Raw genomic sequence first — 27,450 nt, forward strand, 5'->3', positions numbered from 1 at the left:
CACACATTTCTGATTTTTAAGAATTTAAGACTTGCTGAGTCCAGTAATACAAAGTTCCAGCAAAGCTATTACATACAAACCCCTCAATTCATTAAGCCTCTGGAAAGAACACAAATAAAAATGTTAAGTATTAACTAAAGCAAAATAAGACATAAAATACACCAATGATGTAAAGCCTATCACTAATATCAAAATATCTTAGGAACTAACTCAACCTAAATCTTTAGGCAATCCTTAAATTAAGGAAAGGCCTATGCCTAACCTTTAAGAAGATAGGTATTTTCTGCTCAACTGTTGTTAAACTCAACAAAGCTCAACAAAGTATCAGATGAATACTGAATATGATCATAATCAAAGCTCAATTCAACAAAATGAAAGATTAGGAGAAAAGACCAAATATCAGATTTAAACACCTTTCCAAGAAGCATAATCATCTCAGTATCCTAGGTACTCTTTGAAAATGTGATGAGGAAAAAAATAATAAACTGATCTCAGCATACAAAACTGTCAAGTGAAAAAAACGCACAACCTAAAAGCTGAGAACTATGGTTTATTCAGGGCTTTACTGAAACCCAGGATACAGCATCTCAGATAGCTCTTCCAAAGAAGTAAGGGAGGAGCCAGGATATATAGGAGGTTTTGCTGTGGAAAAAAAACATGTAGTCGAACATCAAAAGATGACTGCTAATCACAAAAATAGACGTCTCAAGGCAATGATTTTAGTGCTTTTCTACGTATGGGAAGATGCAAGAGTCTGGGCTGACTGAAATCATTCCTTTGATATGCATCTTAACTATCTAGGGCCCGTATCCTGTTTTTCTCCATCCAGAATTCCCCTCAAGGTGCACCATGGGGGACAGCTGCAGTGGCTGATGGCTTCACATCTACAACATCCTTTGTTTACTGAAATGGCAGGTGACAATTTTTTGTTCAGAAGACTACTGGTGTCACATTCTCATGAATATTTTAAAAAGTAAAAATAATAATAATAACAACAGAGGACCTATAATAGACAAAACAATTATGAAAAAAAAAAACCCACAGGTGGAGAATTTGCACTACCTAATTTCAAGAAATACTACAAAGCTACAGTAATTCGGACACTGTGGAACTGAATTTAAGGAAAAACAGAGAATAATGGAGCAAAACAGAAAGTTTAGGAATAGACCTACACAAATATGTTCAACTGATTTTCAACAAAGGGGCCAAGGTTATTCAATAGGAGGAAGGATAGTCTTTCAACAAATGGAGCTGGCACAACTGGATATCTACATGAGAAGAAAAAAATTAACCTTGGACCCTAACCTCACACAATATACAAAAATTAACTCAAAATGGGACACAGAAGGAAATCTTTGGAAACGTGAGTTAAGCAATCATTTCATACACAAGCAAAAAATACAAAAGAAAAAATTAATAAATCGGATTTTATAAAAATTTTAAACTTTTACCCTTCAAAAAATGTCATTATAAAAATAAGGCAAGCCACAGAAAGAGAAATAATACAATTCCTATCCTACAAAGGACTTGTATTTAGAATATAAAGTTCTACAACTCAAAAATAAAACAATCTTACTTAAAAATGGGGAAAAGATTTGAATAGACACTTCTCAAAAGAAGATATATGAATGGCCGTAAGCACCTGAAAAGATGCTAACATCATCAGTCAGCAGGGAAATGCAAATTAAAACTATAAAGAGATATCACTCCACACCATTAGAATGGCTAAAATTGTAGGCAAAAATATAGAACAAATAACTTTCACAGACTGCTCGTGGGAATGTAAAATGGTTCAAATACTTTGCAAAACAGTTTGGCAACTTCATATAAAGTTAAATATATACTTGGCATATGATTCAGCAAATCCACTCCATATTTACCCAAGAGAAATGAAAATATATATTCTCACCAAGACATGTACACAAATATTCAAAGAAGCTTCATTTATAATTGCCAAAAACTGGAAACAACCCAAATGTCCATAAACAGGTGAATCGTAATCAGTATACCCCTATAAAAAAATACTTCTCAGAATAAAACAGAACCAATACACAACATACAAGAGTCTCAAAAACATTCTGCTGAGCAAAAGAAACAAGAACAAGAGAGTACATATTGTATGATTTCACTTATATGAAACTCTAAGAAAGACAAGTCTCATCTACAGTGATGGCAAAGAGATCAAAGATTACCTGAGAGGATAAAGATAGGGACTGGACTGGGATGCAAGGAAACCTTCTGGGGTGATAGAAATGGATATATGCACTTCTTGAAATTCACCGAACTGTATTCTTAAAACAGTTGCATTTTATTTTATACATATTATACCTCAAAGTTAAGAAAAATGATAGAATTAGATAATCATTACAATCACCTTCAGTATGTATTAGCTGTGGAATCCTAAACCAATGATTTTCAATGTTGTTCTATTCTAATATACCAGGAGGATGTCCCACTCCGATCGGTCACTATGGTATCAATCCTCAAGGTAGGGATAGTACATTAGGAATTTAGAAAAGTTCCCTAGGTATTGATATGCTTTGGTATATTGGCCCTCTTAAGATTGTGTGTCCTAAACTATGCAAAGCTACCTGTATAAGGCTGTTTTGTTACCTTTTTTTTTTAAATAAATTTACTTTATTTTTGGCTGTGTTGGGTCTTCGTTGCTGCGCGTGGGCTTTCTCTAGTTGGGGTGAGCAGGGGCTACTCTTCGTTGCAGTGCGCGAGCTTCTCATTGCGGTGGCTTCTCTTGTTGCAGAGCACGGGCTCTAGACGCGTGGGCTACAGTAGCTGTGGCACGTGGGCTCACTAGTTGTGGCTCACCGGCTCTAGAGGGGAAGCTCCTCTTTTGTTACTTTTTAACAGAACTATTCAAGGGTCTAGGGTTTGTAGTTTACAAAGCACTTTTACATTTATTATCTTCATCATCTCATTTGTCCCTTAGATCATTTTGAAATAAGGGCAGAAAATCATTATCCCCACTTTGCGTTTGAGGAAACTTGGTCTTAGAGCAACTATTCAACTTGCTTAAGGTCACAAAGGCGGTAGCTGACAGAGTTAGCACTTGAACCTGGTATTAAAACTCCAAGAGTTCTTCCCAGTACTTCAAAAATAAACATTATATTGGACTTCCCCAGTAGTCCAGTGGTTAAGACTCCGCACTTCCAATGCAGGGGAACATAAGATCCTACATGCCGTGCGGCGTGGCCAAAAAAAAATTTTTTTTAATAAATAAATAAACATTATATATACATGAAATTATATGATTGCTAGGATTTGTTTTAAAATACTCCCGGGGGAGGAACTTCCCTGGTGGTCCAGTGGTTAAGAATCCGCCTTCCAATGCAGGGGACGTGCGTTCGATCCCTGGTCGGGGAACTAAGCCCGTGTGCCACAACTAGAGAGAAGCCCGCGTGTCGCAACAAAGAGCCCGCACGCAAAGAAGGATCCCGCATACCGCGATGAAGATCCCGAGTGCCGCAACTAAGACCCAACGCAGCAATAAATAAATATTAAAAAAAAAAAATACTCCCGGGGGAAAAAATATTGAGGAAGGAAAATAGGAGAGAAAAAAAATGCAACAGAACGGGCAAAATATTTTTTTTTAAAAACAATTTATTTATTTTTGGTTGCACTGGGTCTTAGTTGCTGTGCGCGAGTTTTCTCTAGTTGCGGCAAGCAGTGCGCGGGCTTCTCATTGTGGTAGCTTCTCTTGCTGCGGAGCACGGGCTCTAGGCACGTGGGCTTCAGTAGTTATGGCTCGCAGGCTCTAGAGCACAGGCTCAGTAGTTGTGGCACACGGGCTTAGTTGCTCCACGGCATATGGGATCTTCCCGGACCAGGGCTCTAACCCGTGTCCCCTGCATTGGCAGGCGGACTCCCAACCACCTGAGTTGCCACCAGGGAAGCCCCTGGGCAAAATATTGATCACTGATGAAGGTATATGATAAATACATGATGGTACATTATATTATTCTCTATTTTCATGTGTATTAGAAATTGTTCATAACCAAAAACTTTTTAAGTCAAAAAGCCTCGACAAACAAGACATTTCAATCCTTAAAATTTTTCATAAGTAATAAAAAATATTAATAGAGATCTAAATAAAGAACTACTTTTCACAATAACCATAAATACCACGGACTTCAGGATAAAACAAAATTTAAGGGTAAGCAAAACCAATATACTCTATATTCTTTCAACATAGTGAAATATAAGAAAAGCATAAAGCTACTACAGCTCTCAGAGATCAAGAACTAAATATAAAATCAGTTTTTGACTGTCTAAAGCCCAGTCACTGTACTTTTTTTCCTTCTTCTTTTTTTTTTTTTTTTTTAATCTTTTGGCCATTCTGTGCAGATGTGGGGGCTTATTCCCTGACCAGGGATCGAACCCATGCCCCCTGCACTGGAAGCACGGAGTCTTAACCACTGGACTGCCAGGGAAGTCCCTGTACTTTCAAAGAGAATCTTATTTATTATCAACCCTAACTTGGTGTGTGGGTAACAAGAGAAATCTAAAAATCAGTCGAGATCAATGGTAATACTCTGCTAAGAAATAACTTCTCTCTAGGAAGACCTCAATGATTCTACAGAGCAAACAAAGACTATCAGAAAAAGCCTAAATCTAGTCCCAAAACGTGTAGTCCAATGGGAAAAATCACAAAAGTTTAAGCCACCTGAGAGAAAAACAAGTTACCTGGAGCAATTTCTCAGCTATCAGCCTCATAATCACAGAAATATAGTTTATTCCACTAGCTTTTTTTTTTTTTTTTTTTTTGGCGGCACCATGCGGCATGTGGGATCTTAGTTCCCCGACCAGGGATCAAACCTGCGGGCCTTGCACTGGAAGCACAGAGTCTTAACCACTGGACCACCAGGGAAGTCTCAAAGCCACTACCTTTTTATGGAAGAAACTGAGGATGCAGGATGTTAACTACCTCGTACAAGGTCACAGAATTAGTTGCTAGCCCGACTCATGTCTCATGAGTCCCCCATTCAGCACTCTTCCTCTAATACCAGGTTGCCTCTAGCTTAGAGAAAACCAGTAATCTTTTTTCCTTGGGCTATGACAACTTACTACTACTTGACTTCTTCATATATCACAAGAAAATATCTTAATAGGTGTCAACTAAAAAAATGCACATGGAAGTTGAGAATTAAGTTTTATTCGGGGCATTACTGGAGACTATAGCCAGGGATAGAGCCTCTCAGACAGCTCTGAGGGACTGCTCCAAAGAGGTAACGGAGGAGCCAGGACACATATTTGTTTTTGTGGGAAACAACACAAAACAAAAAGAAACATGTAGTCAAACATCAAAAGATGTTAATCACAAAAAAACAGACATCTCAAGTTAATGATTTTAGTGCTTTTCTATGTATGGGAAAATGCAAGAGTCTAGGTTTACTGAAACCATTCCTTTGATATGCATCTTAACTATTGAGGGCCGGAATCCTGTTTTTCTCCATCCTGAATTCCCTTCAGGGTGCACCACTGGGGGGCTGCAGGGGCAGCAGTGGCTGATGGCTTGATGGCGGGCAACACTCTTTGTTTACTGAAATGGCAGGCAACATTTTTTTTTTTTGTCCACATAGGCATGAATAAAAAACAAAAGTTTATTTACATAGTACAGAATTTAGTATATTTCAGAATATATTCTAAGATCAAAACTAAACAAAAAGTTCTGGTTCCAGTGAAGATGGGTATACATAACACTCCATGGAGACTCCTGCCTCTCTCTCCTCTGAATGCAACTAAAATCCTCGACAAAATGCATGCCACAGCTACCCGAGGACTCTGAAAAATGACAGCGAGCAGACTGGAGAAAGAGAGCAGAATTTGAAGTTCCCTCAAACTGGCAAGAAACTATCATTTTCCTCCAGTATCGCCCAGCCTGTACCCAAGGGCAGCCCAAAACCCAGAAGTGCTCACTGGGTACAGAGAAGGAACTCTAAGAAAAACCCTCTCTTTCTGGTCCAAGGAGCAGAGAAAGAAAGATAAAGGACAATGGAGGAAAAGGCTCTCTTTTGTTTAGTTCTGTCCTTCGCTCCACCCGTGCCCCCAGGCAATACTGCAACGGTGCTGGCTGCTGGCTGCGACAGAAAAGCAATGGCAGTAGCAGCCAGGCAGGCACCTAGAAACGGGGCATGGGAGACTCTTCTCTTCTGACCAGAGGAGCTGTGATCCTAAGAGCATGGCGTAAATCACTCCCTATCCTCCCACTGCTTGATAAAGGCGAATTCGCCAAGAAAATACAACAATCCTAATTGCAAACGTATTCGACAGTAGTGCTAAAACATATATGTGGCAAAAATTGACAGATATGAAAGGAAAAATAAACCACCACTCAATTATAGTTAGAGACTTCAACATGCTTTCTAAGAATAGAACTATAGACAGAGTATCAGCAAAGGTGTAAAAGATGTGAATGCCACTGTCAACTAACTGGATCTAACCAATACCTATAGAACACCCCAACCAACAACAACAGAATATACATTTTTCTCAATTACAGAACATTCACCAAGATAGACCATGTCTTGGGCCATTAAAAAAAAAAAGTTAGGGAATTCCCAGGCGGTCCAGTGGTTAAGAGTCGGTGCTTTCACTGCCGTGGCTGGGGTTCAATCCCTGGTTGGGGAACTGAGATTCCACAAGCCACGCAGACAAAATAAATAAATAAATAAATTTAAACGATTGGAAATTATACAAAATATGGTCTCTGACCATAAGGGAATTAAACTAGAAATCAGTAACAGAAAGCTAACTGTAAAACTCTCTGTGTACTTGGAAATTAAACAATACGTTCCTAAATAATCCATGGGTAAAAGAGGAAACATCAAGAGAAATTCGTAAATACAGTGAACAAAAACATAAACATACATCAAAATCTGAGTTATACACTAAAGCAGTGCTTAGTGGGAAACATACAGCATTAAATGCTTGTATAAGAACAGAAGAAACATGTCAACAATCTGACAATCTAAGGTTCTACTTTAAGAAACTAGAGGGAACTCCCTGGCAGTCCAGTGGTTAGGACTCCAAGCTTTCACTGCTGAGGGTACGGGTTCAATCCGGGTCATCCGTGGTCAACCCTGGTCGGGGAACTAAGATCCCGTGAGCTGTGTGGCACAGCAAAAACAAAACAAAAACCTAGAAAAATAGCAAAATAAACCCAAAAGAACTAGAAAAAAGCAAATTATAATAATAAAAAGAACCCAGAAATCAATTAAATTAAAAACAAAAAAATACATCAAGTCAGTGAAACCAAAACCTGGTTCTTTGAAAAGACCAATAAAATTGATGAACCTCTGGCCAGATGATAAAAGAGAAACAATACAAATTACCAATTATTAGGAATGAAAGAGGGGATATCACCACAAACATATTAAAAGGATAATTAGGTAATAGTATGAACAACTCAATGCACATCACACCTGGATATCCATATGCCAAAAAAAAAAAAAAAAATGAACCTTGACCTAAATTTCACACCTATTAACTCAAAATGGATCATAGATCTAAATGTAAAACATACAACTATAAAACTTTTAGAAGAAAATATAGGAGAAAACCTTCATGACCTGGGGTTAGGCAGAATTCTTAGACATTATACCAAAGGCACAACCCATAAAAGAAAAAAATGATATAACTGTATTTTTTTTTCATAAAAAGTACAAACTGTGCTATGAAAAACACTACTGTGCTACGAAAAACACTACTAAAAAAATGAAAAGACAAGTCACAGAGACTGGGATATTTCCAAATCACATATCAACAAAGGACATGTATGTATTCAGAACATATAAAGAACTCTTAAAAACACAACAGTTAAAACAAACCAACCCAATTTTTTAAAACAGGCAAAAGATTAAAATGGATACTTTACCAAAAAGGTATAAGGATAAAAAAAAAAAAAAAAAAAAAAAAAGGTATAAGGATAATAAATAAGCATATTTAAAAGATGCTCAACTACATTAGGCATTAGAGAAATACAAATTAAAACCACAGTAAGATACTTCTACACACCTATTAGAATGGCTAAAACACCAAGTGCTGGGGAGGATGCAGAGCAAATGGAACTCTCATACACCGCTGGAGGGGATGCAAAATGGTACTGCCATTCTGTTAAACAGTTTGACAGTTTCTTACGAACTTAAAACATCCGCTTACCATATGACCCAGCAACCCCACAACTTGGAATTTATCATAGAAAAATGAAAACTTTTGTTCACACAAAAACCTATATATGAATGTTTATAGCAGCTCTGTTCATAATTGCCAAAAACTGGAAATAAAATGCAGTAAACCCATAAAAATGGAACACTATGCAGCAATTTAAAAGGGAACAACCTATTGCTACATGGCATTACACAGCTCTAAAGTATTATGCCTAATGAAAGAAAACTGTCTCAGAAAAGGTTACATATTGAATGATTCCATTTATATGAAATTCTCAAGAAGACAAAACTATAGTGATGGAGAACAGATCAATGGTTGCCAGAGGTTAAGGTTGGGGAGACCAGAAAGGGACAGCCTGTGGAAGTTTTTCTGAGATGACAGAACTGTATGCTAATTGTGGTGGTTATTACATAAATCTATGCATGTGTTAAAGTTCACAGGACTGTACACTCCAAAAAAGGTCGATTTTACTGTATGTTAACTTAAAAATTAAAGTTTTTAAAAAGTAAACAAAAAAGCCTTCAATTAAACAATTTAGACCTATTTGACCAGGTACAGTAATATACACTTGGGATATTAAGTAGGCTAGTGAGAAAGTTATTAATTGTTCCAACCTGCTTTAAGACACATTTAACCACTAGTAAAACAAAACTGTTCAGCCTATAAAAGATAATAGCAAACCCTTATTTAAGGGATGGCTGAAGGCAGGTCTCACCTGAAAGATGAAATCATGTTCTTTGCCAGTAAAGCAGGGATGGGTGACAGGGAACTAAAAGGGGCTCTGCTGAGCTAACCCCCATGAAGGTGTCAAGCTGTCTAGAAAGGAGTTCCTGAGTGGCATGTTGAAACGTAGTGCTTTCCAAACACAGGCAGGTCAGAAAAGGTGCCTGTTAAGCTATATCCCTTTTGGACTTCTAAACAGGTGAACTGAGACTAAAAGAGAGGATAATGCTTTAATTATGTGGAGAAGGACAATGACAAATCTTTGAGAACTTGTATTTCTCTTTATTTCTACCTTAGGGCTTCCCTGGTGGTGCAGTGGTTAAGAATCTGCCTGCCAATGCAGGGTTCACGGGTTCAAGCCCTGGTCCGGGAAGATTCCACATGCTGCGGAGCAACTAAGCCCGTGCGCCACAACTACTGAGCCTGTGCTCTAGAGCTCGTGAGCCACAACTACTGAGCCCGCATGCCACAACTATTGAAGCCTGCATGCCTAGAGCCCGTGCTCCACAACAAGAGAAGCCATTATAATGAGAAGCCCGCACACCACAACTATGAGTAGCCCCCGCTCCCAGCAACTAGAGAAAGCCCGCGTGCAGCAACAAAGACACAACCAAAAATAAATAAACAAAATTATATTTCTACCTTAGATATGTAAGAAAGTCTATTCTAAAATTCCATCCATTTCAAATCCTGCAAAACAGAAAATCAAAAAGCTTGCATCTATGTTTTGGCCAAAGCACTGAAAGGAGGGAGGCACACCACAGGAACTATGCATTGGAGGTAGTAGCAATTAAAGTCAAAGAATTACAAACGGAAGGAAAAATCACTGGGCTACAGAATTGGGCCTAGTAAGCTAGCCTCTCCCTGGCCTCCTCCCCAAGTCTTCTTACACTAATAAACCTTAGAGATTATGGTTTTATATTCTGAAGATTTTGAACGACAAAGTTCTTAAATCTTTCAAAAACATACTCTTAACATGTTAAATATTCCTCACAGTTTCTACAAAGAAAAGAACACATTTAAAAGAAATGTTAGCGTCAAAACAATAAAAGAAAGATCCTAATAATCAACCACCATTGCCGGCCAAGCTACCTAGGGCAAAGCCGCCTGACTTCTCCAAGCCTCTGTTCCATCAACTAAAAAATAAGGGTATCGAATCAGCTTTAAAAATCTGTGAGGGACTTCCCTGGTGGTGCAGTGGTTAAGAATCTGCCTGCCAACGCAGGGGACATGGGTCAGAGCCCTGGTCCGGGAAGATTGCACATGCTGCAGAGCAACTAAGCCCGTGTGCCACAACTACTGAGCCTGTGTTCTAGAGCCCATGAGCCACAACTATTGAGCCCACGTGCTGCAACTACTGAAGCTGCCTAGAGCCTGTGCTCCGCAACAAGAGAAGCCACCACAATGAGAAGCCCGCACACCGCAAAGAACAGTAGCCCCATTCGCCACAACTAGAGAAAGCGCGCATGCAGCAATGAAGACCCAATGCAGCCAAAAATAAATTAAAAAAAAAAAAAAAAAAGGCTGTTGGAGAAAATTCACAACTCTTTCAAAAAAAAAACTATGAGAACAAACATTTATGATCACATTACGTATCATCCTATTCTCAGTTTGTCAATTTTAAAAGTATCATTATTTATAAATCAAAGGTACTCCCTTCATTTGACTGCTTGTACAAAAGCATCTGTACAAGCATCTCTGTACAAGGAAAAAATAAACTAAACCAAACTTCAATAAGGAGCAAAATATCATATACTATACTTAACTGAAATACAGCCATTAAGTTTGAGAATCTTGAATTCAGAAAGCAGCAGGATCAAGGTCTTTAATCAGAAAATGAAAAAAAAAGTTTAACAGTTCAGGGCCCATAAGACTACAGTTATAAAACAGAGAATACAACATCATAAATGACATCAACATAAGCATCATTTAAATCCATTTCAAAATGGAAAGGGAGAATGTAAAAACTTTGGAATCAGAAGTTAGCTTCATGCACCTCTTCTTTTTCCTCCTTGTTCAATTCAATTAGTCACACTACCCCAGAGATGACCTAAGTAACAGGGAAACACGTTATACCAGTAAGTGCCAATCACTCATTCAACAAATATTTGCTCAGCATTCTCTATGCCAGGCATTGCAATAGGTGCTGGGGACTGGCAAGGACACAGTCTCTGTCCTTAAGATCTCAGTCTGCTGAGGAAAACAGATTTTTAAATTCCAGCCACACAATAAAAACCAGAAATTGGGCTTCCCCGGTGGCGCAGTGGTTGAGAATCTGCCTGCTAATGCAGGGGACATGGGTTCGAGCCCTGGTCTGGGAAGATCCCACATGCCGCAGAGCAGCTGGGCCCGTGAGCCACAATTACTGAGCCTGCGCGTCTGGAGCCTGTGCTCCACAACAAGAGAGGCCGCGATAGTGAGAGGCCCGCGCACCGCGATGAAGAGTGGCCCCCGCTTCCCACAACTAGAGAAAGCCCTCGCACAGAAACGAAGACCCAACACAGCCATAAATTAATTAATTAATTAATTAATTTAAAAAAAAAAAACAGAAATTGCTAATCAATGACAGAACAGAAAATTGTATTTATGATAAGCCAAATTTTGTCATGGCCAAACTAACTCAATATAATTAGAAATTTTTTCTTTTGTGAAATTTAGTGATTTCTGGATCAGCCGAACAAATCCAAAATCCCATAAAGATATTTGTAGCACAGTACCAGTACACAATTACTCATCCAAAACCTTTACGGGAAAACTGAGAATTTCCTGAATTTTAGAAAAGTAATACAGTACCTACACTGTACATCATAATTTGCCCACTGTGTCTGGAGCAGCAGTTCCATTATCAAACAATATTTCTGCAGTAACACATAAGAATATTCACACCAAATGAGAGAAATAAATATTACAAACAGCCTCATATCTGGTCAGATCAGACTTTAACACCAAAAGAATTATGAAGAACATCTGGTTTTCAGTATTTTGGGGATTTCAGAACTGATAAGAGATTGTGCACCCTTATCCTTATCCAATGACCCTATCATTGTTTAAAATGATGACCCTGGAGTAAAATTACCTAGGTTTGAATCCAAGCTCCACCACTTATTAGCTGTGTGTCCTTGTGTAAATAGCTTAACCTCTCAGAGTTGTGTCCTCATCTGCAAAATGGGGGAGGGGGGGTGTAAAGTACCTACCTCAATGGATTGTTATAAGAATTAAATTAGAATACATGTAAAATTCTTAGCAAAGTGCCTGACACCCAGTAATCACTAAACAAATGTTGGCCATAATGTTGGCTATATGAACAAATTATTCTTGCATAAAATAATTTTGAGCAAAAACAAGTTGAAGAAAGATACACGGTATCAATACTTACAAAGGTTTAAAACACATGAAAGTACCTATTCTTTAGAGATACTACAAAAATGCAGTAAGAGTACATGTATAACTGAATCACTTTGCTGTATACCTGAAACACTGTAAATCAACTATACTTCAATTTTAAAAATGCAGTAATGGAATAAGAAAGAACATGAATGTGAAAGATAACAAATCCAACACAGTGGCACATCTGGGAGGGAGGGGAATATGATCAGGGGCAGTGATCCACAGGAAACTTCAGCTATACTAGTGATGTTTTATTTCTTAGACTAGGTAGTAGGTAAGTGAAGGTTTATTATTATTTTCCATATGCTTTACATCTGAAACATTTCTAAAAATTAGATTCAAATACATCTAATCTATGTAATGAATGCTGTAGACTACGTAACATACTTTTATTACAATGTTGAGGATTTCCTTATTTTTTGAAAGTGTTTACTCGCTTTTCAAAATACTCAAAAACCACGAGATTCCTTAAAATACAACAGCTTAAACATCTATCATAAAAAACAATACTCTATGCTTTTTAAAAAAATTTGGTAAGAATATAATGTATATAGTAATGACTCAGCTATATGGAACATAGCTGAGAATCCAAAACACATTTTCATAATCTCGTGCAGCCAACAGAGAGCATCACATCAACACACATCTACACAGAATATCTACTTTACTCTATTTGCAGGTTCTTATTCAGCCTTTTCCAGAATAGAATTAGAAAACTAGAGAAACTGAAGAGAGTGGGGGCCAGGAGAAAGAAGCTGTTTTGGAAAAGGACACTGATGGTAGTTAAAGTGTCACCTAACAGCAAGGGAAAAAACAAAAACGGTAGCAAAACAAACAAATAAAACTTACATATAACAGAAACGAGCATTCAAAAGCATAGTAGCAAGACTAATAAATTCTAGAGATCTGCTATAACAACACTGTGCCTATACAATATTATATTGTGCAACTGAAAATTTGTCAAGAGGATAGCTCTTATTGTATTCTTACCACAGTTTAAAAAATAAAGTTTGTGCCCTTACTTGACTTCTATACTATTAAAAAAAGTTAAATGATTAATCAAAAAGGAAAAGATCAAATCACTGGTAAATCTCTGACTTTGACTTTTACAATAATTACCTTAATTTACAGCTTTTTAAAAAATATCCACAATTAAAGCATTTATCTTACACACACACACACACACACACACACACACACACACACAGAGCATAGTAGTCTGATGATACTTAAGTGTGCTAGCAAAAAGTCTTCAAGTCTCCCTACAGTCCTAAGGGTATTAACAAATTACAAACAGTACCATAATCCATTTTTATAATAAGACCCTGGTTCATCAAGGAATGGTTCAAAAAGATCAACATTTAACATTTAAAGCAGAAGGTAGAAAAAACTGAATATAAAACTATATCTTAACTCACCAAATTATACATTAAATATGTGCAATTTTTTGTCTATTATACCTCAATAAAGCTGTTTAAAAAATAAAGGTAACAATTACATGAAAATAAAAAGTATCCAGCGAATAACCAATTTCTAAAAATTATATAGTTCAGATACTGTCTGTTCTTATTAATTTAACTACCTGACCCATCAAAGACTGAGAAAGATATATTTAAGTCTATTACCATGACTGTGTGTCTGTCAACTTCTCCTTTTACATCTAACAACCTACATTTAGTATTTCAATGGTTTCAGCCAATGATTAAATGTCTATATATTTTATATGTACATGTTTGTACACTTTTTCAAAATAAAATGTCCCTCTTTGTCATCTTTTATAAAACTAATAATAAAAAGTAAAACACTAGGACAAGGATAGAAAGGAAACAGAAAAATTAAAAGTCTGACTTGTTAAGGTACAGGGACTGTGGATAAATATATTCTATTTAATTAATGGTTATTTGATAAATAATGATGAAAAATACAGAGAAAAAAAGAAGTGTGAAATTCATTTTGGAAAAATTTCTATCCAAAATGGTTAAACAAAATTAGGTTTTGGAGCTTAAACTAAATTAGATTACTTTACATACCCAAAGTAATCAAAATTATAAATGCTTCATATAGGAAAGAAAAATTTTAAACAGTAGAAGAGACCAGAAAAAAAAAAAATGACTGCATATGTTCCAATTCTCTTAAATTTTATCCCCAAAATGGAGAAAATGGTTATTTTCCAAAATCTCCACAAATCCCTTTGTGGGATAAAGATTTTCCTCATACATCAATACCACCTCCAAGCCATAATCTTTTTTTCCTTTGAAATACCTATTTTTCCCACTCAAATATAAGTTCCCTAAAGCCTGATCCTTATTTGTTTTATTCATCCTTGTATTCCTCTTGCCTAAAAGAGTAGGAACTCACTAAATACTGTATTTATTGAATTCTAAAGGCTAGAAGAGTCTTATCTAATGAAAATATACTTGTCCTTTCCAAAGCATACAAAATAAAGTGCACTGGCTGCTAACAGCTATGGGAAAGGACTCAACCCAGTCCTCTATTCTACCCTGCTCAGTTAACTTTCTTCCTACTTCTGACCTCACTCCTGGGCTGTAAGCTCTGAGCTGACAGCCAACAGTCAAAAACACATAACCAGGACTTCCCTGGTGGCACAGTGGTCAAGAATCCGCCTGCCAATGCAGGGGACATGGGTTCGAGCCCTGGTCCAGGAAGATCCCACATGCAGCAGAGCAACTAAGCCTGTGCGCCACAACTACTGAGCCTGCGCTCTAGAGCCCCTGAGCCACAACTACTGAGCCTGCATGCCATAACTACTCAAGCCTGGGCACCTAGAGCCTGTGCTCCACAATTAGAGAGCCCCGGCAATGAGAAGTCCGCGCACTGCAATGAAGAGTAGCCCCCACTCGCCGCAACTAGAGAAAGCCTGCGTGCAGCAACGAAGACCCAACACAGCCATAAAAAAAAAAAAGTACTTGTTTATTTATTTATTTTTTATTTATTTATTAAAAAAAAAACATATAACCAAGAGGCTGGGGCTCCTGCTTGCTATTTGGTCCTTCTTCCTCTAAACTTAAACCTTAGATTTGAGCTCTAAATCTGAAAAGAAATCCTAAATTAAAAGCGATTTTCAATATCAAAATTATCTCCTTTTCTATCCACTCACTATACTTGAAGTCTTTCTTGCTAAACAATAAGAAATTAGATCTCAGTTAACTTTACCACTCATTACTGTGTAACAATCCAGTCACAGATTTGTAAGTATGGCTGAAAATACTTAAGGGACCTAAGTTAACACTGGGCAAAACCCTCCAAAAGAAGTTACTGTGCTTTCTCTCTCATACCCTCCATATGGCCTAAACTTTCAAATTATGCTCCCCACAGAACCTTTATTTCAGATTTTTATCTTGTACGTATATTTGAATTGCTTTAGTGCATTTAAAACTTGCAAAATACTCTGACCAAAACAGTAAGAATGCTTACTAGTAAGAAACTTAAACTAAATTAATCAACAGTATTATGCTTCAATCAGACTTTTACTTTCCAATATATCTTAGAGACACCACCTGTCATTAATATGACTTAGCTGAGTTTTCTCACTGTGTTTTTATGGTTTTCTTTCTTTTAGGGAAAGTGGGCGGGGAGGGGAAGGCAGTGCACATCTATTTCTCCTGTATGAAGAAATGTGTTCATAGAAGGGAATGTTCTACAGAGTGAACAAAAAGGAGAGACCAGTGTTAGTACATCATTGTTTGAATAAAAGAGATTAAATCTGGGGATAAGTATTTTGGTCTCTGGAGAGGCAAACACCATTGTGGGACAGGGATAGTTCTTTCATTAAGTTTCACACTGGCCTAGAATGATGAAACACTGAAGACCAGCCAACTTTATATGCTCTGGTTTCAGGCTCACAATGCAGCTTTCACAATGCAGCTTTCTGATTATTAATCACCTTCTTAAGTACCTTGCCTCCCAAACACCTCCATACAAGGAACAGAATGCCCTGAAAGTAGACACAGGTAATTCAGTAGAAAAGCATAACCCCTTATGAATTACAACACTGTTATTTTAACTTATACATCAGTGAGTTCCATCAGGATGAATCATTCCTAGGTGAAATACTAAAATAGAATTTCTGGATCTTCAAGGCTAAGGCTGTGAAACGAGTAACCACATTAAGATACCACCACAACCTGTCGAGGCAGCCAGTTGGCATCTCTCTGAGAGATCTTAAGCTCAATTCTCCCTAAAATGCCACAGTGTTACAGGAATCTTTTTTTTTTTTTTAATTTAATTTATTTATTTTTGGCTGTGTTGGGTCTTCGTTTCTGTGCAGGGCTTTCTCTAGTTGCGGCAAGTGGGGGCCACTCTTCATCGCGGTACGCGGGCCTCTCACTGTCGCGGCCTCTCTTGTTGCGGAGCACAGGCTCCAGACACGCAGGCTCAGTAGTTGTGGCTCACGGGCCCAGTTGCTCCGCGGCATGTGGGATCTTCCCAGATCAGGGCTCGAACCCGTGTCCCCTGCATTGGCAGGCGGATTCTCAACCACTGCACCACTAGGGAAGCCCAGGAATCTTCTTTTATGCTTAATTATCCATAACCAAAACTGAGATTTTAAAAATGGATGTATGTAAATGCAAATGTCTACTGAACGATTCAATCACATTAATTCTCATGAAAAGCAATAAAGGCCGAATAGGGCTTCCCTGGTGACGCAGTGGTTAAGAATCCGCCTGCCAATGCAGGAAACACGGGTTCGAACCCTAGTCTGGGAAGATCTCACATGCCGTGGATCAACTAAGCCCGTGTGCCACGACTACTGAGCCTGCGCTGTAGAACCCGCGAGCCACAACTCCTGAAGCCCGTGTGCCTAGAGCCCATGCTCTGCAACGAGAAGTCCCCGCAATGAGAAGTCCGTGCACTACAAAGAGTAGCCCCTGCTCACCGCAACTAGAGGAAAGCCCGCGTGCAGCAACAAAGACCCAATGCAGCCAAAAATAAATAAATAAATAAATTCATTTTTAAAAAAGGCCGAATAAACAATGATAGATGAACATGATCAACATCAAATTTGACACAAATAAAATAAAAAGCAATTTTTCACTCTCCTAACCCTGATTTTAGCAAAGATATCTTAGAGTCCTCAATTATCAAAAACTGTCACAAAATTCTCCAAATAAAATCTTAATTTTCTTAAAGATATGCTCCAAAGATAAGACAAATTTTAAGGGAAATATCTGTGCCTAGTGAGAATATAGATACATTTTTAACTTCTGTATATTTTGATATTTTTCATATAATGACCATGCATAATTTGAGAATTCTTGCTTTGAAGATTCAAACAAATTAACAAAAACCACAAGAATGGATAAATAAAGCAAAACTGCAAACTTCCAAAATAATAAGATGGTATTCATCCTAAAAGGACAGAGTCACAGTTATCTATGGGCATTTTTCTACAGAGTGACATTAGAAAGTTATGAGAAAATGATTTAATACTAAGATAAATTTTCCCTAGCATATTCTTCATGAATCCAAGTTCTGTTAATTTGGGATAGCAAGAAGGGGGTGGGGATGAGGGGCTCTGGTTTATAAGAAATGAAAGATTCATTTTTAACCTATATTTGACATTAGTTAGAAATGGGGGGGGGGGAGTCCCACTGACAACAGTGCCGAAAACTATAAAATATCTAGAAATAAATTTAGCAAGAAAGGTACATGAACTAGATGAAGACAGGTATTAAATCTATGAAACCTTTACTGAAGAACCTAAAACTAAAATAAGACCTCAATAAATGGAAACATCATAATAAGGAAAAGTTATCCTCATTAAAAAATGTCAGGCCTCCCAAAATTAATATATGAATACAGTGCAATTCCAAACACTGGGCTTGGACTTCCCTGGTGGCGCAGTGGTTAAGAATCCATCTGCCAATGCAGAGGACGCAGGATCCAGCCCTGGTCCGGAAAGATCCCACATGCTGCGAAGCAATTAAGCCCGTCTGCCACAACTACTGAGCCTGTGCTCTAGAGCCCGCGTGCCACAACTACTGAGCCCACGTGCCACAACTACTGAAGCCCGCGCACCTAGAGCCCATGCCTCTCAACAAGAGAAGCCACCGCAATGAGAAGCCCGCGCACCGCAGAGTAGCCCCCACGCGCTGCAACTAAAGAAAGCCCACGCACAGCAATGAAGACCTAACACAGCCAAAAATAAAATAAATTTTTAAAAATTAATTAATTAAAAATAAAAAAACACTGGGCTTTTTTGAGGTTTTCTGAACTCAACAGAATTATTTTCAACCCATACAGATATAAGAATAAATGTTTAAGAACAGTCAAGAAAATGGAAAACTACAGTGACAGGAGCTATTCTTAACAGAGTGTAAGTTTCTATAAAGTTATGATATTCAAGCACAGGGAGATCAGCTCGGTGCTTTGTGACCGCCTGGGGGGGTGGGATGGGGAGGGTGGCAGGGAGGGAGATGCGGGAGGGAGGAGATATGGGAATGTGTGTATATGTGTAGCTGATTCACTATGTTATAAAGCAGAAACTAACACACCATTGTGAAGCAATTATACTTCAATAAAGATGTTTAAAAAATAAAATAAAATAAAAAGTTATGATATTCAAAACAGTAAAATAATGGTACAGGAAGAGTAAAACAGAACATCCAGAAATAGAGCAAACATATATGGGAACTTAACATATGATAAGGTGGTATTTAATTCATTGAAGAAAAGATGGTTTATTTAGTCTAGACATAGTTGGCTCTTTATACAAAGGAAAACCACATAAGACCCCTTCACATTATATAAAAATTAACTCCAGATTAATAAACGCATGTGTTATACAACAAAGAATTAATGTACCATAAGATGTTCCTACAAGATAAGGAGAAAAGCAACTTGAAAGAAAAATGAACCAAGGACATAGACAATTCTCAGTAAAGGAAATCCAAAAGGCCAAAAATCATATCAAAAGAGACTAGCTCCAGCAATAGTCAAGGAAATTAAAATTAAGATGAAACTGAGAAACCATTTACCAACTAGCAGAGCAGCAAAAATTAAATTAAGTAATTACATCTAATGATGTGATGTTATGGAGAACCCACTGCTGGTGGAGATGGAAATTATGACAACCTATTTAGAGAGTAACCTGGCAATAATAACATTTAAAATATAACTCCTTTAACTCAGAAATCCCACCTTGGAGATTCTAGCCTGTAGAAATAATAGTATCAGCAAATAAGGTGACATGTACAAGGATGTTTACTGTAGCGCTGTTCGTAGTGGCAAAATCTAGAAACAGCCCAAATGTCCACAAGAAAATAACTGAATAAATTATGTAGAGTACATCCATACTATGAGACATAATAGGGATACTTAAAAGAACAAGATAGAATTATATTTACTGACCATGATGTGCTAAGAAAACCTTGCTACAGAGTAACATAAAAAGTATGATTAAAAAAAAAGGTATCCTCTACCTTTTGTAAAAACAAAGAATCCCTATATATGCACATTTATGTTGTATATATAGTACTTGACCAAGCATGGAGAGAAATGTTGAAGTATACCCATAACCTGGTAAAATGGCTGGGGAGTAATAACAAAAGAATTAGGGAAATGAACAGCTTTTTTCGAAGTATGTCTTTAGATTTTTTTCATTTATTACAATGGACCTCTATGATGTTGTAAATTAAATAGATTAAAGACTTTTTTAAAATCCTCAGCACTATTAAAGTAGATTATTCAAACACAAGGGGAGAGGGACTTCCCTGGTGGCGCAGTGGTTAAGACTACATGCTCCCAATGCAGGGGGCCTGGGTTCAAGCCCTGATCAGGGAACTAGATCCCACATGCATGCCACAACTAAGAGTTCACATGCCACAACTAAGGAGCCCGCATGCCACAACTAAGACCCAGTGCAACCAAATAAATATTAAAAAAAATTCACTGTTACACAGCAGAAAGTAACACAACATTGTAAAGCAATTACACTCCAATAAAGATGCTAAAAAACAAAACAAAACACAAAGGGAGAGTCAGTAACAAATCACTGAACTATCAACATATTTCCATTTTGGGGGAAAAGACTGAAGTTCTCAACTTACTATTAGTTTCTTCAGCATAATGAATTACATAATAGGTATTCAAAAGAAAGAAAAAAGACGGCAGGAAGAGTAGATTTCTCTGCTGTCACTTGAAGCTTTTGCATAAGAAAGAGTCTGAGCAAATTGCAAAGAGAAAAGGATAATATCAATTTTAGAATTAAACATCTAAATAATATTTTCAAAGACACGGAGATAAGGTTTTGTATATGTTCTAAACCTGAAAATAAACTTCAATGACATCAACTCTATCGGTCACAAGTAAATGACCTGTAGTAAACTTCCAGAGCTCACTCAGGACCCTGACTGCTTTTGGCTTGACCAATTACCATATATCTGAGGACCTGAACACGTTTCCGTATTATTTTCATTCACATCATCTATTCTGCAGAGTAGCTACTAAGTGCCAGGCACTGTGCTATGTACTAGGGATGCCATCAATTAGATAGTTCTTGTCCTCTGAAGCTCAGGAAAAGTAAACAATTCAACAAATACTAAAAAAAAAAAAAAGTACTATACTCCTTTGCCTGGTGTAGAGAGGAAGGAAGAATAGGTTCACCAGATGGAAGGGAGGAAGAAAAGCATTCCAGGTATAAGCAGAACAGGTGCAATGAATGAAAGAACATGGAGTATTGAAGGAACAGCAAAAAGTTCAGTGTGTGTAAACAGAATAATACAACCAAGTGCTAGTAAAGTCAAATTGTAAGCAACTTCCTCATTCTACTTTCTTAAATAATCAACACCATCTATTAAGCTTTCATCATGTAAAGTTCCTAAAGAAAATACAGAGGTCATGCCTTCACTGACAGAGAGAAATACACATTTTAAAAAATCAAATACATTTATTGAGTACTATCAGAAAAAGAGGCTCAGGGACTTCCCTCGTGGTCCAGTGGCTGGGACTCCATGCTCCCAATGCAAGGGGCCAGGGTTCGACCCCTGGTCAGGGAGATGGATCCCACGTGCTGCAACAGAGAGCCTCATGCCGCAACTTAAGATGCTGCAACTTAAGATGCCGCAACTAAGACCCGATGCAGCCAAATAAATAAATAAATAATTTTGAAAAAGAGACTCTTTTTTGTTTGGTTGTTTGTTTTTTTAATTTTTGGCCACACAGAGCTGCATGCAGGATCTTAGTTCCCTGACCAGGGATCGAACCCACGCCCCCTGCAGTGGAAGCACGCAGTCTTAACCACTGGACCGCCAGGGAAGGCCCAAGACTGCTTCTTCTTATGACAGTTTTCCTTCAGTAATCATACCCAAAAAACCCTAATATTTACAAAGATTCAATTAACTCTATACAGTGTACCTATTTTTTCAGTTAGTTTCCCCATTCATTTCAAACCAGTATTTTCACCATATTTTAAAAGTATCATGTTTTGAAAAATTTCAAAAAGTGGGAAAGGAATCTTTCGTGCAGACTTCAAAAAGGAATTTAAAAAATTAACTTCCCTTCCTTTTCTTCAGCTTGAAACTGAACAATTTCCCAACAGTGAGGTTTAGTAAGTAGCTACTAAACTGAGCTGTAAAAACACTGATGGAACGTCTTTTAATTTGAGTTGTTCAACTGTGTAATCATTTACAAAAGTTACATCTTATAACCAAGTAGTGTACATCATCTATGCTATGACAGTCTTAATTTTAACCCAAAGGCTTATAAGGAGGGGAGTGCAAATACTTTACAGTTCCAAAGATCTAAGTTCATGTCTTTCTCATATTTGCTCTTCCCAAGAATGCATAACATTAACCTCAAAGCCAGATAAGCTGCAAAGCCTAGGATGCTCAGCCCAACACAATCAGCTACAACATGCAAACTGGAGTGAGCAAAGCAACTGCATATCAGGTTACACTGTGACTGCTGTAACAACAGAGAAAAGAGGGTAAAAACTACTTGCCTTTAAGATGTCTTTAATTATTAATAAAGTACAAAGGTCACATATGTTTTCTCCATCTTTAAAAAGAGAAAAAACAATTTTTTTTCCTTCTAAGACTGTTTTTCACTGGTAATACTTATAACTCATTGTCTCTCTCCAATGGTCTGAGTAGGCCAACACAAGGCCCCCCCAAAAAAGGCAAAATTTCCAAGTACCTAGTGAAAAAAGCATTTCTCGTTTTAATCATATTATCCTAACCCTTGCCCTTTTTTGTACAAAAGTGTTAGTTAATACTGACTCAACAAGTTTGGCAAGTGTGGGTTTTTTTTTTTCTTCCACTTTTGGACTCTTCAAACTTTGACAAGAGATTGTTCCAGTAACCAGAACTCATGGCAAATTAAGCGTTTTATGTTACTCCTTCAGTGAAGAAAAACCTTACATGTACTTTGAAGGTAGAAATGACGCTTTTACTGATACAAAATTTTCTATACAAAAAGAAAATGAAGGGCTTCCCTGGTGGCGCAGTGGTTACGAATCCGCCTGCCAATGCAGGGGACAGGGGTTCGAGCCCTGGTCCGGGAAGATCCCACATGCCACGGAGCAACTAAACCTGTGCGCCACAACTACTGAGCCTGCGCTCTAGAGCCCGCGAGCCACAACTACTGAACCCAGGTGCCACGACTACTGAAGCCCACACACCTAGAGCCCATGCTCCGCAGCAAGAGAAGCCACCACAATGAGAAGCGCACGCACCGCAACGAAGAGTAGCCCCCACTCGACGCAACTAAAGAAAGCCCACATGCAGCAATGAAAACCTAATGCGGCCAAAAATTAATTTTTAAAAAAAGCAAATGGAAAAATCCTAATACTTTCTAACAAAGATGATTTTCAAAACCTATAAGCCAAGAAACATAAGAGCTTAGATAAATCTATATGTTCCCTTAATTTTAAAACTGCTTGCTACTTTAATACCATCCTGCATGAAAGAAACTGAATGTAAGTAACAACGGGATGAAAGAACGCCAAAATCAACTGAGAACGATTCATAAAGGAAGACTGAATGACAAGCACCTAAAACAGATAAACAAGTTGCTGCAGCTTGAAGAAAGGCAATAGCTTTAGATTTTCTGAAGCTAAATCTAAATAAGAGTTTTAAAGTTTTGATATCAAATCCTGCTGTATACACAAAAATTTTAAATCCTCGGCAAATGCAAATAAGGGGATTAAGCATTTTGAAAATCTGTTTTGGTATGTATTTTCCCAATTCAATTTTTTTAATTAAAAAATAATCTTTTGGAAAATACTCATTCAACTTTTTCAATTCGCATAAAGAGTTGTTACAAATCACATAAAAACCTGAGTTTTTGTTTTTGTACATGACTGATTTCAAGACTACTTTTAAAATAGTGAGATGAAATATCACCAAGGCATTGCTGACAATTTTTGTACTTTATAGTTTCACTCTAAAATTCATCTTCAAATCTAGAACTGCTGTCAGTGAAACAGATCAAAGAACAAGCAACTGCTCCAAAAGAAAATAAACTGAGGTTTCCTAAACAATGTTTATTTCAAGTATAATCCCAACAACGCCTTAGACAAAGTAGACATTCAAGTATGTGCTGATCAATCAAAGGTGCACTAAAATAGGGGCTTCCCTGGTGGCACAGTGGTTAAGGATCCGCCAGCCAGTGCAGGGTACACGGGTTCGAGCCCTGGTCCGGGAAGATCCCACGTGCCGCTTAGCAACTAAGCCTGCACTAAGCAACTAAGCAACTGAGCCTGCACTCAAGAGCCCGCGGGCCACAACTCCTGAAGCCCGGGCACCTGGAGCCCATGCTCTTCAACAAGAGAAGCCACCACAATGAGAAGCCCACGCACCGCAACGAAGAGTAGCCCCTGCTCACCGCAACTAGAGAAAGCCCGCGCACAGCAACAAAGACCCAACGCAGCCAAAAATAAATAAAATAATAATAAAATTTTTTTTAATGTGCACTAAAATAAACACTTTACTTATCATTTGCAAGGCAAAGGACGCTTTCTCCAATTGAATGCAAACTACCTAAGAATGAATGACATTTAAATACCAGTACATAATACCATGAAATGAACTGAGTAAATAACACGTATCTGATAGCTCTTCCAATACCTTGTTTTAAAAGCGTATCTCAGAGACTTCCCTGGTGGCGCAGTGGTTAAGAATCCGCCTGCCAAGGCAGGGGCCACAGTTCGAGCCCTGGTCTGGGAAGACCCCACATGCCGTGGAGCAACTAAGCCCGTGCGCCACAACTACTGAGCCTGCGCTCTAGAGCCCGCGAGCCACAACTACTGGGCCCGTGTGCACAACTACTGAAGCCCGCACACCTAGAGCCCGTGCTCCTTAACAAAGACAAGCCACCCCAATGAAAAGCCCGCACACTGCAACCAAGAGTAGCCCCTGCTCACTGCAACTAGAGAAAGCCCGTGCGCAGCAAAGAAGACTCAACGCAGCCAAAGATAAATAAATAAATAAATAAATTTATTTATTTAAAAAATAAATAAAATAAAAAATATATATAAAAGTGTATCTCAGAAATGGAACATTTCAGTAACAACTACAAGGGGATACTTAGTAAATGAGTGAGGATTCCATATATGTTCTGTTTGACAGTTCTTTAAACCAAAAGAGAAACTCCATAGCTTCAGAGTAAATACACAAATAGTAAATATATTTTTGAAAAGTCTCCTTAAAACAAATAACAAGAACACTATTTACATTGAAAACATTCACTCTTCTACTAAGACATCATAGGACTAGTACAGGAATTTATCTACCTGATAATAACCTGATAAGAACAACGCACTTTTACATGGATTAGAAGTATTAAAAGATTTGATCCAGTTCAAGTTATAAATTTAAGTTTCAGCAGTCACTAGGCTACAATCTCAAATAAGTTACTTCTCTTTTGCAGATGTTAAAACGCAGGCTGAGGTGAAATAGAGGTGACTCAATCACACCTAACTTGAAATGTAAGAAATAATCAGTGAACTGCAGTGAAATGCTTTTTATTCAAGCATGTTATACTGCAAAACATGCGTTAAGAGTAGAATAAAAGTGGTGAAATTATGGGTACCTGGAGAGTCTATATTTTTAAAACAAAAGTTAAGGGGTATACAGCCTGACAAGCACTATGGAGAACAGTAAAAGTTAGTATTTAAAATCCAACTATCCCCAGAAAAATCCGATACTCGAAGTCAATCCAAGTATCTTTAGAGTTAGTCAACGAAGAACACTACTGTACAAACCACATGAAAGTTAAAATCACTAAGAAATTTTCATTCACTCCTCTCTTCTGTTAACTAATCCCTACAGTACCCAAAAAAGTTACTTTCCTTTCTACCAATGTCAGATTAAGATTCCTTTTCAAAAAAAAAAAAATTATTTTTCACAGGCAGATTTCCATGGGCAGGGATATACAACATCAAGAAAAATACTAAGTGTCAAAAAGTACCCAAAAGCTAAGTGTTCAGCATAGGAAGGGAATCCACCACAAATGAGAAAACATTTGACAGCCTCTCCCTACTACCTTCCCCCCAAAAGCCCTTTAATGAGCTTTATAAACATTTACTGTTGAAGTACACTCTGAGCGAGTGGTTCGACGAACCTCCTACACCTAACAAGGAAACACAACCAACGTCCCGACTCTGTCAAGCGGTCAAGACCGGGATAATTATTAGTTATCGACGCCTGCAGGATCAGGAGTTTGAGAGAAGGGTAAGCAGTGTATTCGCAGGTGAGTTTAAGAAAATAGAGGAGGAAAAAAAAAAAAAAAAAAGCCCGGAAAATTGGGAAAGAAGTTGGTGGGAAGGCTAGAGAGAAGCGAGGCCAATGTCCAGTTTGAAGAGAACGGCAATGCAGGCGCAGACGACGTTTAACTGAGCATTTGCAAGTGCTGAAGAGAGATCCACGAAAGACCTGACCCAGGTACAAGATACAAGAACGCTGATACGTGGCATAGAGAAGACACGCGGGGGTGAGACCCGCCCCGCAAACCCCAGGCTCTCTGAATGAGCCCCACAAGGAGGAGCGCAGCCTGAGAAAGTCAATTGGTCCAAGGAGGCCCGCACCGGCCGGGCAACGCCACAGCAAGGAACGCAGCCGCGCGCGGACCCTCCCGGTCCCACGCCTTGGGGTCGCCGCTCAAGAAGTCGTAACAACCCCTGAGCTCCGGGCCCCTCCTGGCCCAGCTTCTGTCCTCTCTTCACCCCCCACGGTCTGGGACCGGACACCTGGGATTGACAGGAAGCTTCTGGCCGAGCGCTCCCGGCAGGCGCGGGGTAAAAAAGGCAATATGCTCTTAGCGCCGCGAGTGACACTCACCGGCCCGAAACCTCGAATGAAACCTGCAGCTCCGGGGGCGGCGGCAGCAGTGGCAGCAGGAACCGAACATCCAAAATGGCGGCTCCCTCGGCCTCACCACCGCTACTGCAGGCGGAGGGATCCTTAGGTCGGAAGGAGTTTTTAACTAACTTTGCACACTATCGCAGAAACTTCGGTCCCTATCTCCCTCTGCTTGTCGATCCCGCGTCTCCTGACCGCAACTTCTCGTGCCTCCCCTCTCCTATTATCCAAGAACTGGGACCCCGCCGAGGACTATTTGCCAAGGAGGAGGTGACTGCTTCTGGCAGAGCGACGCAAAGCGTAGCAAGGGACGGGGCTGTCACTGATGACGCGAGACGCTGCTGCCGAGTCACCGCTGCGAAGAGTCTGAGCGAGAAAGATCCGGTCGACCCCAGAGCCCACGGACATTGGTTCCGCTTTGGGGGGGTGGGCTGGGCTACCAGGAAGTGGCGGGGCCACCTGAAGAGGGTGGGGCTAGCAAGGTAGCGAAGGAAGTGGGGAGGCGAGGCAGGTGGGGGCAGAGAACACTGAACTAGGCTGTGCCGGTCCTAATCCACCAGAGCCCCAAATTCTCACCTATCACGTTTGAGACCTTAGCTTTCTCTTTAGGTTAACTTCAGGAACATGCTCCAAGTGGTCTTGGATTCTGAGGTTTTTATGGCATCTTTGCAATGTATTTTATAAAAATAAAAAGAGAGGATGACACAGAAGAATAGATTCCAAGCCCAGTATCACCTTTCAACCTGTGCATTGAAAAAGATATTTAAACTCTCTGGGCTTCAATTTCCTCAAATGTAAAAAGAGAGGATTTGGACTAGTGATAGCTAAAACCATTCCAGAA

The 27,450-nt window shown here is 38.7% G+C and overlaps 1 protein-coding gene and 1 long non-coding RNA gene across 2 annotated transcripts in view; one reads left to right on the plus strand and one right to left on the minus strand.

Moving 5' to 3' along the window:
• Window positions 1-26,992, minus strand: part of AP1G1 (adaptor related protein complex 1 subunit gamma 1) — a 76,429-nt gene extending 49,437 nt beyond the window's left edge. Inside the window, exon 1 of the mRNA XM_082369816.1 lies at window positions 26,589-26,992. The gene's annotated coding sequence lies outside the window, so the exon portion shown is untranslated. The remainder of the gene's footprint in view (window positions 1-26,588) is intronic.
• LOC309617569 lies at window positions 54-10,838 on the plus strand. The gene is made up of 2 exons (XR_014238051.1): window positions 54-7,895; window positions 7,932-10,838. It is a non-coding gene; the product is annotated as an uncharacterized lncRNA (long non-coding RNA).
• Window positions 26,993-27,450: the final 458 nt, after the last annotated feature.

Source organism: Balaenoptera borealis (assembly GCF_965194805.1).
Source record: "Balaenoptera borealis genome assembly, chromosome: 19".
Classification (NCBI taxonomy): domain Eukaryota; kingdom Metazoa; phylum Chordata; class Mammalia; order Artiodactyla; family Balaenopteridae; genus Balaenoptera; species Balaenoptera borealis.